We start from the raw sequence: 19,335 nt of genomic DNA, 5'->3' as shown, positions 1-19,335 counted from the left end.
ATATATATATATATATATATATATATAATTTATTTATGTTACATGTGAGGGTATTGAATAAACTCTTTAAAATAGATCCTACAATTGTATATAGGTTTTTTTTCATCCTCCTACTGATTGAATCCACACATTTAGTATTCTTTCATTTATTTGTTTTGTTATTAATAGTATATTGTGTTATTTTTCTGAAGTTTAATAGCATCCTTGAAAAAGTAACAAGCATTTTTGTGTTGTTACTGAAACAAACCAGAAAAACAGGTTTTGCACTAATGAAAGGAATTATGTAGGCTCAGGAGTCTGCAAAACATATAATATGTTTGTTACCAAATTGTAATAGTTCTGGAGATTAAGATCAACGTCATGCCTGGAATAAGTTTGTGGAATGTAAATTGCTTGCACCACAGCATCCAATCAAATTCTGTCCTTTACTGAACTAATTTAGTAAAAGTGCAATTTATACATTGCTACAGTTCTGCACATAAAAAAAGATGATGCCTCTTCTGCAATAAAACATCCTTGCCTGTCTGTTTATAATCTTTTTTCTTAAAGAACATTATGCATGCACAGCTATCCCAGGATCCTCTGGGGTTGTCGGCACTAAATAAACCCCTGCGCACATGTGCAGGGATTATGCCATTCCAGCCTTGTCAATCCAGATGGCTGAAGTTCGTACAACCAGAAGAAGACTGGATTAAGATGGCGGTGCCTATGACTGAGCAAGGATAGGTTAGTATAATTAAAAAATTGCAATCAGGCAGGTAAATTTATTATTTTTTTATTTTTTGCAAAAGACACATGGCCTGTCCTCTCTGTAATAAACGACCTGCCTGTTTGCACTTAGATCCTGTTTGTTCATACCTCACAGGAGTAAGAAGAGGGTTAGAGTTTCCAAAGCCTGACATACTAAATGCCTATTTATAAAGAAAGAGCATTTTTCATTTTCTGAACAGATCACAGTTTGGAGCCTCTGATGTCCGGAGCTGTGTAGCATAATGCTGCAGAGTGCACTCATTAATAGAAGAATACATTTTATTTGAAATGTGTGATTTGATCTATTCAGAACACATTGGAGTATATATAACAAATGTGGGGGTTTGGGCTTTCTATCCCCAACTATAGACAAATGTTAGGTCCCTTGTATCTCATGAAGCATTACCTTTATATAGCCACACATGTACATGTACCTCTACTCTTCTGTAATTGCATACCTTTTCCAAATATAGGATATAATTGTGTTCATGAATTTATAGTATATGGACATTTGCAAACCTTGGAACAGATGGTAGGCGAAAAACCAGCTCTCACAGTTGTTCGATGTCCATGACCTCTTGGTGACAACAGAGAGTTCACAGTACTGGATACTTTAATTTAATATACCCATGCAGGAAAATTTTCCATTTTGATATTGTATTACTGCCTGAGGTAGCTTATGCTGACTTCACAAATCAATTTGTAGTAATGCCAAATAAAACATAACTATGTTTGTGTACAGCCAGAACGTATACAGATTGTATTATTACAAGTTCAGCGTCATATATATATATTTTTTATTATGTAGACTCAGATAGCCTAATACAGATACACAGAAAATATGTATATTCTATGAGATTTTAATTGTACAATAGTCAGGTCCTTGCACAATTGGTAGATCTAAAGGACATTGTACAGATGAACTATATGGGTGGTGAGATTATTATCAGCAAAATCTGATATTGTTGTTCAACTATAGAATGTTTTGATGGATGGTTGACCAAGGAATGAAGTGTTTGTATGTATCCCAATGTATGGCCATAGAATGTTTCTGAAATATGAAATATAACTATAAAATGCTTTTTTCTTTTATGCTTAAGCATGTCCTTGACATGACTATATATACTGCCTTTTATCCAGGCATACAAGAATATTTATTCCACACCTACTGGACAGTCCCATAATTATTATTATTACATAGTATTTATATAGTGCTAAAATATTGCTAGTGGTAAGTCCATAGTCATGTCACTAACTGTCCCTCAAAGGAGCTAACAATCTAATGTCCCTACCATAATCATATGTCCTTACCACAGTCTAAAGCTGCGTACACACTTCCAATTTTTGTCGTTGGAAAGGAGCTTTCACGATCCTTTCCAACGACAAGGGAGTGCACGATGCATGAATGGTGCTGTACATACAGCACCGTTCATGCTCTATGGAGAGGGGAGGGGGAGAGCGACGGAGCGGCACCCTGCTGCGCGCTCACCCGTGCCATTCATTACGATCGGCTGTCGTCCATCGTCCGTGGATCCGGCAGGTCGGTCGTCCGGACGATGGACGACACCGACTGTGCACACAGCAGATTTTCGCCCGATAATTGGCCGATGCCGATTATCGGGCGATAAAAATCTGACGTGTGTACATAGCTTAAGAAACCTACCTGCAACCTCCTTCCAAGTAGCTTCTGGGCCACCATGCTTTCTCATAATAAAATAAACCATTACAGTCAATGCTCTTATTGCAAATGTGTGACCATAGAAAGCAATGCTCTTTGGAGGTGCAACCAGAAAATTCCTTTTTTTACTATGAAGTACATCATGGAATGCAGTGTTTATCCTGAATTAAGATCATAGAGTGTTTTATTGTTTAATTCTGAGGAATGATGATAGTATATAATGCTCTTATGCTGAGGTACGATCATGGAATGCCATATTTTTATGTTGAGGTATGACCATAAAGTGTAATGTTCTTTTCTGCTAAGGTACAGCCATAGAATACAATGTTCATTTTTGCTAAGTTTTTATCATAGAATGCAATGCTCATTTATAGTAAGGTGTGACTCATGTTCATTTTTGCTGATATAGGACCATAGAATGCAAGTGTTTCTGCTGTTAGTAGGCTTCTTATACATTCATTTCCCTTCAGTCTTCTGCTTGCTTTCAGTGGATTTACACCTGTGCTAATCTCAATTTTTAGAATTATTTGTGTGCACTGGATGTTACTATAATCTACAATGTTACAAGTATGCTTGAGACATTCATTTTACTCTTATTGACATGCCAGATTCCTCACTTCATTCCCCAGGTCAATATAGCCTAAGGCACACAGTAGATGATATAGGAAGGAAAACAAATGTGTGTGGAGGCATTGCTGGTGCTGCTATTTGCTCATATAGTAGTTTATCTTTTCCTGGTGGCAGGTTTCCTTTAGCTTTCCTGAAATTTAGGCCTGTTTTCTTGAGGTTAAAGTTTAAACTTTAGAATAAATAGGACCACAAGTTTGTTCGCCTGTTCTGCTGATAGACAAATTATTTACTTTCAGCTGAAGGACATCTAATGCAGTGGTTTTACAGGTTTACAATGTTGAAACCGGGATTTAGTTTAATGTTTTAAGTATTTTATTTGACAGCTCAAACGTTCTCAGATATTTAACTATACCGTTATAAATGTTGACAAACAATTATCAATAAAAGATGTAATTTTGTTTATTTTTTTTTTTTTCATCTCTGGACCACAATATTTTTACTTGAATTTACTTTATTTTCTTATTTAAAATAAAATATCAATACATTAAAAATGCAAATTACAGCAGTTTAAGTAATATAAATTGAATTTTGGTGATCTAATATGACCCTCAGGGATCAGGAGGGCAAGTTCTTCAGTGGGAATTGTCTTATCTGACAAAATATTTGTTTGCTGCTTTTTTTTCAGAGATATTTGATTTGATATTTTTCAATCCCTGGAGTAAAGAAAGCAAAGGGGCAGCAGTGCCAAAGGTTGTTTTTCAACAGGCTATAAACCAGGTAAGAGTTAAACTTCTTTGGTCTTTACATGACCGTAAAAGGAATTGAAAAGATTGGCTGGCTACACAGTTTTTATAACTTAATAGTCATTAATATATATGAACAACAATGATTTATTTAAAATAAATTGATCAGTATAAAAAAAGTTCCATAAAATGTTTTTCTGACGAAGCCTTATTGGCGCAATGTGTCAAGAATGTAGATCTTTACAGTTGTGTTAAAATTGAAGAAATGTTTTTCCTCATTGTCTTTTCTTCAGTGTGTACTAAATTTCTATTGTGTTCGTAATTATGTGGTTTGCAATATTTCTTTGGTTTTAAACATTTTGACTAAATCATTGTTTATATATATATATATATATATATATATATATAATATTTGCCAAACTTTGTATCAGAAACTGAGACTTGGGGTTTTACCATCACAGTGGCTTGCATTTCTAAAGGATATCCTTTATCCCCTTTTACCCAGTGAAGTCAATCTTTATGATCTTTTTAACCAACAGAGCAGGGTTACTGGTCGATTGCCAGGACTGACTGAAGTGAAATGGAAAGGGGTCCACATCCATGTGTAAGATCTGACAAACTTGACTTGAAAAACTTTAAGGAAGTCATTTCAACTCTCCTTCTGTCTATGGTAATGATTTCCACATAAGTGTACAGAATTCAACATGTCTGAGAGTGTCAATTTCTTGGTTCCTAGTGTTTCTAGTAATGACACAGTATTTAGCAGGGGTAACCGTAGCATAAAACAGGACTGAATAACTGGTGGTATCAGATTATCTAGTAGCATCAATAGCATGTTTATATCATAGCCACTGTTTTCTCTTATTTATTGCCCTTTAAATACGTTTGTTTTTCCCCAGTTCCCCTATGGGCAGTAATATTCCAAAGAAGCACCAGCAGAACTCGCTGGCAGCCTTTGAATTTAGTGCCCACAATGCTTTTCATCAAAAGCTCCAACAATGTTTAATATGGTTCATATTATCCCACCTTTTTTTTACCAGATATAATATGTGTGCCAGTAATCCCACCCCAGTGTCTAAAAGATAGAATGAATGGAAAGCATAGATATTAAAGGAATTAAGGCATTTACGCAGTACATTTTTTTTACATATGAGCACGGCCTGAGAGCGCAATTGAGAAAGTGACAGTTTGCAGTTTAGAACGTGTAGATTTTACATCAACTTTGTTTAACAAAGTACATGTTCTTTCTGGTAACCTTTTGCATTGCTTAATAATGTAAAATTCAAATCTATATAATGATCAAAATTTCAGCTCTGCTTTTTATTGATTAGAGCTTTGTAGTGTTCCATCTTTAAATCTATCTCATGAATACTGCCACACTCAAAATAAAACTTGAAACTAACTAAAACTTACTGATGGTAATTAAGAATTCACATTGCAGAGTGACTTGAAAAAACTTGCAGTTTTGCCAAGTCACTGAAGACTGGATCAATAGCTACCATTTATTGACAGGTAAAACGTTACAATTGCTGGTTTTTAAGGCAGAATTATTTCAAAGATTTGTCGCAAACCTTAAAAGTACTTTTCAGCAGTAGGGGAAAAAAACTTTTTTTTCTTCCCATTTGTGTTCTATTGGGTTGATTTGCCTTCAGTTTCTGTCTGGTGGACACAGCAGTAAAAGTGTAGAAATCTATTTAAAATGAGGAAGATGCTCTCTTGGTCAACTGTCACCAGTAACCAAATCCATCCAAAGTTGGAGGATTTTCACTCTATTCCCATTCAACCCAGACAAAATAGGAAAATTGTTTTGCTAGTGAGAATACAACAAAAAACTATATTTTCTTTAAATTAAAATGTTGGCAGTTTTGGAAAAGCCCATGTGCATTCTCATGATTTACTAGGATAGGATTGAGCAGGCAGCCACCAGAATACAACATCAGTGCCAAGCTGTTTACACCCATGATTAACCAATACGACATTTTGTCTTATAGGGCATGGGCAGAATGACCCTCAGCAGAGAGCCATGCATGCAGCTATTTCCACTGCCTGCAATCTAAATAATATTCACAAGGCAGAGGCCCTGCAAGCATGTGCTCAGGTCTTTTGTGGGTGACTGGTCTCTACTAACTGGTAGTGGGGGATAGTCTACTTTGACCTTAATCAGATACATTTTGACATCAGATTGGAACTTGGAATTTCACCAATTGGAGCTTAAATTACAGGTTTGGATATCCTAAACCTGTCATTAACAGGTGGCTCAGCCGGTCAAGCTGGTGGGCATGGATAATTTAATTGAAGGTATAGCTAGTCTTAACAAATCCAACAGACAGGAATCATCCCTGGCGAAAGTAAATATGTGAATTTGCACCGCATTTATCATAACCAAGAGTCAGTGTTACACTTCACTTTAACCATGCAGAGCTGGGTACAGAAATAGGCAAAGCTCTTGTCAGTGATGAGTTGACATATAAAAAGTAGGTTAATGCTTTTATTGCTCATTTTTTGTGATCCTGAGACCTATGAGTTGTCACCAGTGACAGGATTGTCACAGATGCAGTGTGCCAAATGGTCCTACAGTAGCAAGCCTTAAACTTTACAAGTTGGTTTCAGTTTAATTCTACATAAAGTTTACATAAAGTTACATAAACAGATATGTAATGCTTTCTGCTTCCCCAAGCATCAGTGATGCTTTAGAAAGTTGTAAAGCAGGAGCAAGTCTATAAATCGTTTTAAACTGTGTTTCTGAATAGGACATGTAATCCTTCAAAAAGCTGTTGTTGCTTTCTTATTGAATAAAGAGCTCCAGAACCAACATCCTGACCCTGGCCTTCCTAGTTTGAGCATCACTAAACAAAAAACAGCTCAGAGTAGGTAGTAAAGCTGAAATGACTTTCTGAACCTGCATGCTATAAAAAAAAAAGAAAAGCTTCCATATTACCTACCTCTCAGGTTTTCTTTAACAGACAAAGTAAGAGATAAACTTTCTACTCTTTTCTACTGAGGTTAAAAGCAATTCTGGGCATAAAACTAAAAGTAATCAATGTCCCAATAATGGTATTCACTACAACATTAATAAACCCATAAAGCTCATTATTGTGTGCCCTGCTTTGCCACCTCTGTAATCCTTTGCAAGTATCCCTACATAAACATTTTTCAAACACAGTCACATCCAAGATGGATTGTCTTCTTAAAAGGAACCTAAATTTAAATTTTAATCTGCTTACATTTCGCCTTCCTCGATCCTCCTTTCTCTCTCTTATTATGCTAATACAACTAATAATAAAAGCTAATCTAAATCATTGTTTTATTTATTACCTTATTTAAGAATTAGTGACATCCATCCTGTGCTTCTTTTTGCAATGCTCTCCAGGACATGGCTGGTGATGGTTGTGACAGAAATAGGGGTATACATACCTTAAATGAAATGAAATTGGATGCTATGGGGCCACCCACATGCATGCTTCTGATTGGAAAAAAAAGGTGGTGATAAATTGGGGAGTAAAGGGCTAGGTATTTCTGGGTGTCTTTTAGTCAGAAATTGGATATGTTCTATTTAACTTACTGCAGCTTTTAATGCACAAACATTATTAGAGTATACAAGATATGAAACTAAGGCTGGAGTTCAGAAACACTTTATGCACACTTTAAATGAGGCCCAACATATTATGTTTGAGAAGTTCCCTCTACCACCACTTTATTGTGCCTTTACACCCTCTAGACAATATGGATTACACAGACTGCCCAGATGAACCCAACTATGAATGTTGTTTTTCTGTTTTCTGTTCCTTTCCTCTCTCTCATGTTGGTGCTCTCTCCCTATGTCAGTGTCCATTCATTCCTCTCTGGTTTTGGTTCTCTCGGTTATCGGCTCCGTCTGCATGCTCTATTTCTCTTCCACCCTCTGGTGTCCGCTTTCTTTCGGATGTCATCACTCTCACTAAAAGAGCATAACAAAGACAAACAACTTTTTTGGCAGGTATAAGGTATTTTAGGATTTCTGACACAAAGGAATGATGAGGTGAAAGTAAAAGGGGTTCAGTCCTGTGATATAAAGAGAAACAGGGGTAGGGGTATACCGGGTAAGCAGCGGAAATAAAATTATTAGATTGGATTCATTTTTGCCCTGTTTGGTCTGCTGCATGCTGTGACATATTGTGCCGCAAATGTCAGTGCAAATTTCTCCTCTCTGAGTAGAGTGTATAGTCCTCTTTGCACTTGGATATGGAGTATCTAAACATGGTTCTTGCCAGGTTCTATGGATCTGGGTTTTGGGTGAGCAGGGAGCTGGTGACTTAATTTAGGACACATTGTTTTTCTTGGCATAGCAAGGCCTTGTTGTTGCATGAATCAGCTATTCTATAAGTGGACCCAGTAAGTACCTAAAGCAGGAATAGGAATGTACCCAGCTCAACCTGACTAACACAATAAAGGGTTCTCTCTCTTCTCTCTACTTTCCATCTCCTCTTTCTTTTCTCTCTCTTTTGCTTCTATGTTTTCTCTTTCCCTTTTCTTCTCCCTTTTCTCTCTCTCTCTCTCTCTCTGTCCCTCCCCCATATGGTATTTTCATTGATGACACACAACCTCTTTAACTCAATTACCACCTCCAGTAATATTGCACTTTCCTTTTAAACTGAAATTCACTATTAGTGATGTCACACAATCTTTGCACCTTATATACTACCTCGGTAAAGTCCCATCCCCTGTACCATATATACCTTCTTGCATATGACACAAACACTTGCATTGATGGCATTTACTGGAACTAGACCATACCACCCTTAGTAATGTCACAAACACAATGTATCCCATATTCCATCCCTAGTATTGTGTCTGGCTAAAATGACCTAACAGTGAACACTGTTAACTTATTTTGGTACTTTCCAACACTCCCAGATGTGGTTGGGCCTTCAGTGTGCTCACATACAGTGCATGACCACCTCTTGTCAGGAGTAGGACTTCTGTGAGTGTAAAGAAGATGAAACGTTTTTCTGCGTATTCCTCCACCATTAGACATAAAATGAGCATTTAACCCTTTCAGTGTAAAACTTTTCCTGTATGCTTTTTGAGGTTTGGTTTCCAGTTTTGACAGGAGTATACCTTTAGCAATTCCTTTATTTAGTGAATGTTTACAGCCTGACAGCAAACCCCTGTGAATGTACATTCTACTCCAATTAACACATGCAGGCTTGGCTTCTTGAGCAAGCAATAAACAGCAACGTACACTATAACCGCAACCAATCAGAAATAATCCCATTACAGTAAATGTATGTAATGTTTTTTGTTAGTCATAAAAAACATTGTTCTTTGCTTTATTTTCTTTTTCAAATAAGGTTGTTGAGTGTTGGTATATTCATTCAATGAAGGTTTACATATGAAATGCAGATTTTGTAAGCCATTCTATATTACATTTGAAATAAATGGTTCACCAAATAAAGATCTGTGTAAATAAAACACAGACAGTTCTGTTAAAAAGTATTTGCTTCCTTCCCTATTTCCTTTATTATTTTTTACAGTATTAGGTCTTTAATACATGTCCACTTTTAAATATCAATTTATTTTAAATCCAAGTCTTTTATGAACACATTTTTTATGAAATCAATAAAAGAAGTTATCCAGCGCAAAGTAGAACAGGTACTTTCAATACTTTTTATAACCACTTTTCTAATTTGCTTGTAAAAAGAGTGGAGATCTACATGATCTTTCCTTATTGTCACATGCAGAAGTAGGCAGTAGCATAAAAGTTAAGATCTAATAGAGCCCTGTTGTGTTTTTTTTAATGAATACAGGAAAATTATTTAACAGGGATTGCAGCAAAAAATACTGTTTTACCAACTTTTGGATGCCACGATTTCTGCATTTAAAAAAGAGTGACTATGAATTATAGAATGTTTTGCCCAAAATATATTTAGCCCATACCACTTTTTTGGCAGAATTTTTTTTTTTAAATAACAGTAAGCTTTTGACAAAGAATTGAAAAGCTGCTGGGTTAATGCTATAAAATAGGCCTAAGACTGACTTTAGCTAGGCCAGTCTGAAGCTCTATTTCACCACCTTAAAACCTCTCAGGGCTTGTTGACTGACCTACTTTTGGCTATTTACTACTTCAAAATGTAAAGTAGTAAAATCATTTTTATGATTCATGTAATGAAAGCTACTTGTATATATGAAAGGTTAATAAGCTTTATAAAACATTTTAGAATATATATGATGCACATTGCTCACCAATGACGGGGTAATAATTTAAAAAAGTTAGTATCTAGACAGTTTAAAGTGGGTCTAGACTGCTTTGTTCTTTAATTGATGATTTATTTGTTTAATGACAGGTAGCCGGCGAATGCCGCATCGTCTCCTAAATTTGTGTAGGAAACAATTTGATGGTAATGGCCCACAAGGAGAGGCTGTAGGATAATGGTAACTGATTTAAAGTGACTTTTTGGCATTTCAGCAAACCTGGAATTTTATTTGTGCATCTTCTCCAGCCTTGGAGAGCTTTAAAAAATCAGGCCCAATGTGTAACGGTAAGCTGCAGATCTGATGAGATCAGCCTGACAAATTTGGTCTTTAAGCTACATACACACGTGCAATAATGGTCATTGGAAAGGATATTTCACGATCCTTTCCAGCAACTAAGGACTGCAAAATGCATGAACAAGTGCTGTACATACAGCACCATTCTACTCTATGGAGAGGGGAGGGGGAGAACGACAGAGCGGCACCCTGCTGCGCTCTCTCCCCCTTCGCTTCCATTAAGATCGTTCGTCGTCCATCGTCCGTGGATCCACTAGGACGGTCGTTCAGGAGATGGACGGTGGGCGCTGTACACACGTCAGATTCTCATCCGATATTGGCCCTGAGCCGATTATCAGATGAGAACCATTGCACGTGTGTACGGAGCTTTAGGAACTAGTAAACTTTAAAGGGAAGGTACACTATACGTGGACACAGTTGAAAGATAACGGGTTCGATTTTGCATGCTGCACATCCCCTTAATCCTTTACAGAAGTATTTCTAAAGCCAAAACAAACTATACAAAGCAAAATGGGAAACAGAAAGTATTACAACCTGCTAGAAGACATAAATAGTGGTTGTCAGATAGTTTTAACCTGGCTCAGATTGGAGCTATTCCAACATCCGATCAGAAACCTGACATTTGAGAAATCCAAGTTCTGATCTGACATTACTGAACCTGTCATTGACAGGTATAGTATGCTACTGGATGATGACAGCTGTTGTTCAGTCAATCTGGCTGCTGGACAGTGATCATGTCTCTCCATCCACTGACGCTGTCCTTGGCCATGGAGTTTTTAAGAACCATACTAATCTGCTTTTCTGTGTCTAACCTGATGATTATCATTTTTCGTTGTAAGGAATAGTCAACTTTAAACACAGAATCTATTGTTCTCAGGGGAGTAACTCAGAATCCTCCTCTTAAACAAGTGTTCATACTGATAGAACATAATTAGTTGTAGCTGATGTAGTTAAGTTGTTGATTTATCAAATATGAAAGCTGTCTTATTACTTTGTGCAAATCTATTAGCCCTATGTGATGATTATCATGCAGAAACATGAGACTGTCTCTTGATTAAAAAGCATCTTTTTATTACTTGGTGAAATAAGACAGCAAGGAAATAGAAGCAATGTAGTCTGTGTATTTCTGAAGAGTGTAATGTTTAAGACTGATTATTATGCACTTCAAATTTGGTTACCAACTTCAGATAGGCAGGTTCTTTTTAACCCTAACTTCTCTATTTTGATCAGAATGCCATGCTTAATCCATGTTTATTTATTGAAACATAAAGGAGCTAAAATGATACTGTCTTGTGCTGTGCTTTGCTATGCAAAGCTGCAGATTTTTTTATTGCAACACAACCAAACCAAAGAAAAACTGAAAATACTGAATTGTTTCCAATATATTGGTAATTTTATGTTAAAATCGCAAATATTATTTGCATTTGAAGCCAGAGCCAGTTGTGAAATTCCCATACCTTGCAAGACAAATTGTGGTGGTACTTGGAAATATCCAAGTAAGCACTTTAAAACTGCACCATTCAAAATTTTTCATAATATGTAATTAACATTTAATTTAATATATTATTACATTAATATATTATGATTTTATTCTTTTAAAATTCAATGTAATTTCATATTTTTTATTTTACCAATAAGTATCAACTAATATATCCAATAAATACTAAACAGAATATTATGAATATATCCCTTTTACTGGGAACGTTATAGATTTTGGTTCCATTTAATTTAGTTCAAGCATCATTGTTGTGGACAAGCTTGAGTTGAAGTAGACACACGCTAATGTAGGGAAATCTTGTCAATGTCACTTACGTGATTTAGAATGCGATGGAAAATTCACTCACCGGTGACTACCAAAGCTGTAAAATTTCTTTTTGTTGAAGTTGTCCGCTAAAAAAAACAGGAATATTATTGTGTGCTCACAAAGGTGACAATGAAGGTCTGTATAAATGAGTTTATTTTGTATAGTAAGGGTATACTGATAAATGTTTGCCAGTAATGGTATAATACTCTTCAAATTACATGAATTTAGAGATGCCTTATAGGGACCTACACACACAATTCAAACATTCCTCTATAGTGCTCCAATATGCAAATGTATATTTTAAGGTAAGTACCCCTTACCTCCCATATCACTGCCACATCCTTGTTGCTCAGTGAAGCTGGTTATCATAAAGGGGGACTACTAAATCTTGATCGCTGTCTGAATTGATAACAATACCTCTGTCCATGGTGAGATGATCTGGAGCAGGCATGTCCAAAGTCTGTCCCACGGGCAAATTGTGGCCCGTGTTCAGGTTTTTACTGGCCCGCAGCCTCTGTCTTGAAATTAATGAAATGCGGCCCTATGTTTGTAGTGTGCTGTGCGGGACCCGCAAGGACCACACTCACCCTGATTCAAAGAATGTTCTCCGCACAAAGTCTGGTGTCAGTTTGGACTCCGTGCAGAGAATTTTCAGAGTGGACGTGGTCTGTATGGGTCCTGCACAGCACACACCCACTACAAACGTAGGGGGTAACACACACACAGTGTGTTCCTGTCCTGTGGAGGATGAAAGTAGGTTGCCAAGCTTCTTTGCATGGTGATGTCCATAGCTTCAGAAGAATCTATACTGTTGTCAGCCTGTCCTGAATGCTCCTTCACTTGGCAGCAGCACTGCCGCAGTTGTTTTCATATCTCCTGCAAATCCCATTGGCACCTCAATGACCAAATGAAAGAGCAGACAGACGGGAGCTCAGCATGTTACACCTTTGTTTCCCAGATTGTAATGTACTTGAAAGATATTAACTAGAAATGGGTGTAAGTCAGGCATGTCCAAAGTCCCTGGTGCCAATTACGGCCCGTACTTAGATTTCCACCGTAGCCTCTGTCATAAAATCAATCGTATGGGGCACCACAGCACTGTTGATCATGGTATAAAATACACACGTACAAGAAAGCTATTTTATATTTCACTAGAGTTGATCGGCGGGCATATTCAGCTGGACGGGAGTCCCCATGTGTGGACAGGGAATCCCCTATGTCATTATAGTGGGCGTGTGCTGTGTGGGATCCGTGCAGACCACGCCCACAATAAACCTGGTTAGTGGGCGGCCCCCACACATTTTTACCTCACCAAATCTTGTCTTCTTTGCAAAAAGTTTTGTCACCCCTGATCTATAGGGGTTTATTTAGAATAAAAGTTACAAAGCAAAAGATTAGGAAAAAGAGCAATGCACATGTTTGGAGACCCTATGGCACATGATCAGAAGGTCCGACTGCTAGCCCCAAATATATCAAGTGGCATCCCAAAAATATATATTGTTCTTGTTACATTAAATCAACATGACATTACATACAAATTCACTAAAATTATTGGAGACTTAATTCTTTTTATTATCTCAACTGACTCCACCAGGGCTGGATGATAACAGTTACCATCACAAACACAAATTCCAAAAATGTCTACAACAGACACTGGCAGTACCGGTGTCTCCTCAAACCACTCTAATAAGAGAACCAGTCATCCATTTGCTAAAGCATATAATCAACAAAAATCAATAGTAAAATCAATATATTGATATAATAATTTGCTCTTTCATGATGGCCTCCAATGAAATATGAATAAATGAGCGCTGTACATACACTCTATGGAAGAGGGGGGGGATATGATCAAGCTGCACCCCACTGTGCTTTCCTCCCTTGGCTTGTATAGCAATCGTTCCCAATCGTCATTCTTGGATCAGTCCCAACGGATCCATGAGTGATGCTGAGCCACTGCTGCACACTTTTTAGATTCTCTCCCGAGATGAGCATGATCTCCGTGAGATAATTATCTGACGTTTGTACATAGCCATAGATGTATAGAGAAAAAAAATGTGGCTAGGACCCAGAAGGTCTTCTCACTATGTAGGGGACAACTGTATAGCAAACACTAATCTTTTAAACAAAAGTACTTGCTGTTTTATGAAAAAGTTTTCTCCATATACTCAAAATCTCATACTAAAATCTCTTCAATTCCTTACTCATGGAGAGGAGTGCAAACATGTTATTGCATTTGTTATGTTTTTTCAAATTGTTATATTCCATATTACAAAACAAAAAAAAAAAATTTCAAATGGCGTACAACAAGCAAATTTGGAGCAAGGTTTGTCATTTGAATTTTTCCATAAAAAACATGTTTTTAGGAAAGCATTGTGCATACGTAAGTACATATGAAGGATTCTAACTTTTGAAGTTTCTTTTAAAGTTTGAGTGACATTTTATGTTTACAAGCTTTGCTTGAATGGTAATGTGATAGAAAGCTTAAGCACAGTAGTGACATCTACAGTAAATGCAATTGTACAAACTTTGCAGAAGGTCATACAGGTAATTATTTTTGTACTTTTATCATCTATTTTTGCAGAGATTTTTCTGAATGGAGCACTTTATAGCTTTAGTGTACGAACACTGGATACTTTGTAAATACCAATAGATCATTGCAAATATAAACAGGGAACTGCAGACCATTAACCTTCTCTGTGTCCAATGAAGCATCCTTTCAATGTCATTAGACCCACACACACTACTCTGAATCAATACATTGCTTTCCTTAATAATAAAATGGACAAACTAATAATATTGTCCAAGGAAAAAGGGCATTGCTCTCCAATGACTTCAATTACTTTAATCACTGTTTGTTTGAAACCCCATCAAAGTAAAATGTCTTTAGGTAAAGTACTGTATGTTCTACCACAGATATCCCCTTGAAATGTATATTGGAAGGCAGATAAGTGCAACCAAGTCAAATATTAGCAGTAGCTGAAAAGCCATGTAAAGATTTCCTTTTTTTTAGTTTACTACAGCAGTCATGTAGGTAGGACATGTATGCCTTGTGGCACTGTTTTCAAAGATAAAATGGAAAATCCATTTTGCCCTTCAGTTATTAGAGTTTCTCACTTTTCTGGACATGATCAGGTCAAGTTTTAGAATCTTTTCCACGTGTTATTTGTTTTTCTGTCTCTTAGTTTATTAGTAGTTAAAGAAAATCAGTATGCATAAATCAATAAATAGCAAGCAAATGAGGAGAGAAACTGACTTGTACTTTTATTATTTAATACAAATTAGCCCCAATAAACAAAAGTCAAATCTAAAAAGACTGTGATTGTATTTTTTTAATTTAGTTAGTTAAGATTACTGTGTAACATACTATATACTAATATGTGTAAATTATCAACCATGGTACTGTGTTTCAATTTCCCAATGGTAGATTTCATTCACATGCTATTTACCTTCCTATAGGAAAAAAACTTTTTTTAAAACCGAATTCTAATCAGATATTAGGCTTCACGTTATACTACTTAAAATACTCTACAGCTGGTAGAAGTACTTGAATCTCTTGATCTTGATTGCACTACAAAAGCAGACTGGAAAACACAGAGCCAACACAATTAGCCAATCAAAATCTTCTACAACGCACATGTATTGAAAAAGAACAGACTGACAAGTTCAGAGAGCTCAGTAATTGTTTTGTACATGCGCTGCTGGTACTAAAACAGCTTGTTTTGTTTGTACACACAGGGGCTGGTTTTAATAAAACTCTCCAAGACTGGAGAAGATAGTCTGTTTGGATGATCCGGTAAACCTTGAAGGGATATAGTTCTGGATTGTAAACTTTGCCAAATAATTGCAAATAATTTTATTAAATACAATCCAGGTTTGCGAGATCACCTAGGTTCACCCATAATAATCAATCTTCCCCAACCTTGGAGAGCTTTAATACATCATGCCCATTGTTTGGGGCACAAGATTTTCCTTCAAAGAAGGCTAAGGACATGTCTTTCACTAAGCTATACTGTTTGACAGTGGCAGGAAAAACATGAGCTCTCTAAACCAGGTATGTTCGTCATAGGTGTCAATACTACTGTATACACATAACAGAATTAAAGATCTTAGTAGTACAGGTTTGTATTTGGAATTCTCCATTGTTCCACTTTAACTTCCCTGGGAGTATTCCCGAGTGTGGCTCAGGTTGAATTTTCCATACCAAAAGCAGTAACCCCGAGCCACACTGGAATTGCCAGGGAGTTTAAAAGTCCTAACTGGTTTCTAGGTTCCAGCGGCGCCCTCCAGTGATGCCCACGGCGTCCTCCAGCGAAGTATTTTTAAATGTACCGCTTTTACATTTAAAAATACTTAGTATTTATACCGCCAGGAAGGTTAAGGATATATTTGCCTAAAATGTATTTTATGTAATTTTATCCTGAACATTTTTTTTCTAATAAGTTATGTCTGTTTAAAATTGTTGAGTGTGGTGTCAAAGTCTAATTAAGCAGTGTGCTTAAAGTTTACTGAAACTGAAATACTTAATTAGAAGAGGTCCTTGAGAAAAGAGCAGTGTGACAGTGATAAACGCTTCAGTCACATTTCCTAAAGAGCATTCCCTTTCATGGAGTTGGCTGTGGATACACAAAGGTGTTGCTTCTAAGAAATTAATAAGGGTTATTTATTACACATTATTATAAGCACACAAAGAACTTTGCAGTATATTACAGCACCAATGGCCACCAATACATGGGATGTTGCTATTGCTGGAATGCACTGCTTAAATTAATTGTGACTGATCTTTTGGGTGGCACACACATAACAGAAATCAAAGGCATTGCCTACCTAGCCTTTTTCTGTTATTTTCAGAAAATGGATTTTACTGCAGAGTATGGATAAGATGTATTTTGTCTAAAATAAAAATTGTAGTTAACTGGTCGAAAGAATCCTATCATCAGTTTGGTACTCAATTTTTTCAGAAAATTAGGGGTTTTCAGATCCCTATATGTACACCAAAAATATATTGCAATTTAAAATATATTATTTATTTATAAATAATAAAATACAAGCAGAATATATATATAACATATGGTTCTCTTAAATACTTCTAATTGATTCAAACAATATCTTCAGAGCCATGCTCCCCAGGCTTCCAGTCAATCATTTTACAGTGTTTCCAGTTATAGTCATAACAAACTGGTTACTACCAGAACCCAATTATTGCCAACGCGTTTCACAGCCCATGAAGCTGCTTTCTCAACAACAATAGAAGCAGCCAATCAAGTTCATACACAAAAGTATTGAATTGGGCAACCCAAACATGTGCAATGTTCAAAAGTGTTTGTAATGAAGTCTCTCACATCACCTTCCAAATAGTTACTACATGCACATCATATATAGAGAGGAGTCTATCAAGAGGTAACTTCTCATACGTGGCCCCACTTGATAAATAGACATCTTCCCTCAACATGCAGTGTCTGCGTGTGATGCCGGCATTAACTGGTTCATCAACTGGTTTGCTGAATCATAAGTTTGGTATTGATGTATCTATTTAGTTTGATACTGTTTCTTCTTTTTCTTAATTTTCAAATGTCTGGATCATTATACTGACTTTGAGGATGTTTTATCAAAAGCCCAGTCTTGGTAGCCGCAAGATTTCAGAGATTTGTGTTAGTTGTTACCATCTCAGCTTGATGTTGCAAAGTTCTAATACCCTCCAGTTTGTTTTAGTGGGTGGAGTGGGAAGTCAAAAACAGATATTGGTCTGTGTGGGTAGGTTTTCCATAGACCTCAATGTTCAACTAAACCCCCTTCTTGACATCTAACATGCAGTCCAAAAAGGGTAATTTCCGGTGTAAATTTGACATATCTGCCCACGGAACGCTTGTATCTCCAGTGTTCTAATCTTGACCTTGTATCACCTACATACCTGAACTTGCTGTTATTCCCCTGAAAGAATTTAAAGGCTACCCAAGGTTATCCTCCAGGTACAGGTTAGAGACAATACTGGTTATTCCACAGCAAAGCTATACTTATATGTGAAATAGTTATTAAGGTGTTAAGACCAGCAAGGAACATTCTTGGTCTGGCTTAAGATGTGTTCTACTGTCAAGGATCTTATTTTCTGGATGTTTTCTCACAGCCTTAATAGCCTCTGCAGTTGGTATACAGGTGAATGGGAAAGTGACTTCATAGGACCCCATTGTCTCTCTGACTTTCAAATCACTTACCTTTTTAAACTATTCTTTGAAGTTTTGAATACAGTGTACTATGTTACCAACTAAGAGAGATAGGATAATAGCCAGATACTTGGCTATAATATATGTGACAGAGTTGATGTGCCGATGATTGGTCTTAAATGGTGCCTAGGAGTACAAATGATGAAGCAGGTTTGAAAGGTTCCAAAATGTTTTCAACAATTGAATGTCATCAACCACCACTACATGTAATGGGAAATCCAAATTTTTGTAACTGTCACCAGAACAAGGCGAGGGGAAATCTTCTAATATCCAATATGTACACTTTTTAATATGGAAGTAAACCTAGTTTATGTTCTGCTCTGTCTCTGTTGTATAACAGGTCTCACCATCTTCTTCCTTCTCCTCCTTGTTTTGAACTTCGGCCATCTGGATTGGCCAGGCTAAGATAACATACAGTAACTCCTGCGCTGGTGCATGGAAATTCTTTCAGTCCCAGCAACTGCAGGAGAAGCCAGGATGCTCGTTTTTTCCTGGCAAACAACTGCACATCTCAGTGATTTTGACAGAGATAGCAATCAGGCAGGTACAATAGCTTATTGCAGAAGGGACATTGTCCCTCGCTTCTGCAAATTTTTCTGCAAACTTTAGTTCCCTTTTCATTGTTAACTTTTAAAACACTTTTTTTCTCTTTGTTTACTTTTTTCCTGTAAAACGACACTACTTCACACTAGGCAGAGTAATACTTCCCTAGACAGGTGTAGTTCCCTGCAGATGCCCTACTAGTTTTATTTTTGGGTGAGATTTCCTACAAGGCAAATTGTTAGCAGACATCTGAATCACACACAGCTGATGGTATATAGGACATCTTTATGATCATAGTACTGAATGGCTTGTCTTAGCTGACTTGTTTGGTAAAACAGACTGTGAATAAAGCTCACCTCTGAATATCACATTTTACTGCTCCCAAACAATTTGAAGATAACATAATGATGAATGCATATCAGATCCTACGATGCATAGCTAATTGATGGAGGTCTTAGGTTTAGAATATGTGATTGGTATATGTTGAGCTATACATGTTTG

The 19,335-nt window shown here is 36.7% G+C and overlaps 1 protein-coding gene across 3 annotated transcripts in view; it reads left to right on the top strand.

The window, feature by feature from the left end:
* Nucleotides 1-19,335, top strand: part of ATP10B (ATPase phospholipid transporting 10B (putative)) — a 239,451-nt gene that overhangs the window by 3,436 nt on the left and 216,680 nt on the right. For 2 of the 3 annotated variants that reach the window (XM_072400704.1, XM_072400703.1), the window contains exon 2: nt 3,684-3,775. The exons of the other annotated variant lie outside the window; for it this stretch is intronic. The gene's annotated coding sequence lies outside the window, so the exon portion shown is untranslated. The remainder of the gene's footprint in view (nt 1-3,683; nt 3,776-19,335) is intronic. 3 annotated transcript variants of the gene reach the window in all.

Source organism: Pyxicephalus adspersus, chromosome 2 (assembly GCF_032062135.1).
Source record: "Pyxicephalus adspersus chromosome 2, UCB_Pads_2.0, whole genome shotgun sequence".
NCBI lineage: Eukaryota > Metazoa > Chordata > Amphibia > Anura > Pyxicephalidae > Pyxicephalus > Pyxicephalus adspersus.
The sequence above is the reverse complement of the archived record's forward strand: the minus strand, read 5'-3'. Positions and strand labels throughout refer to the sequence as shown.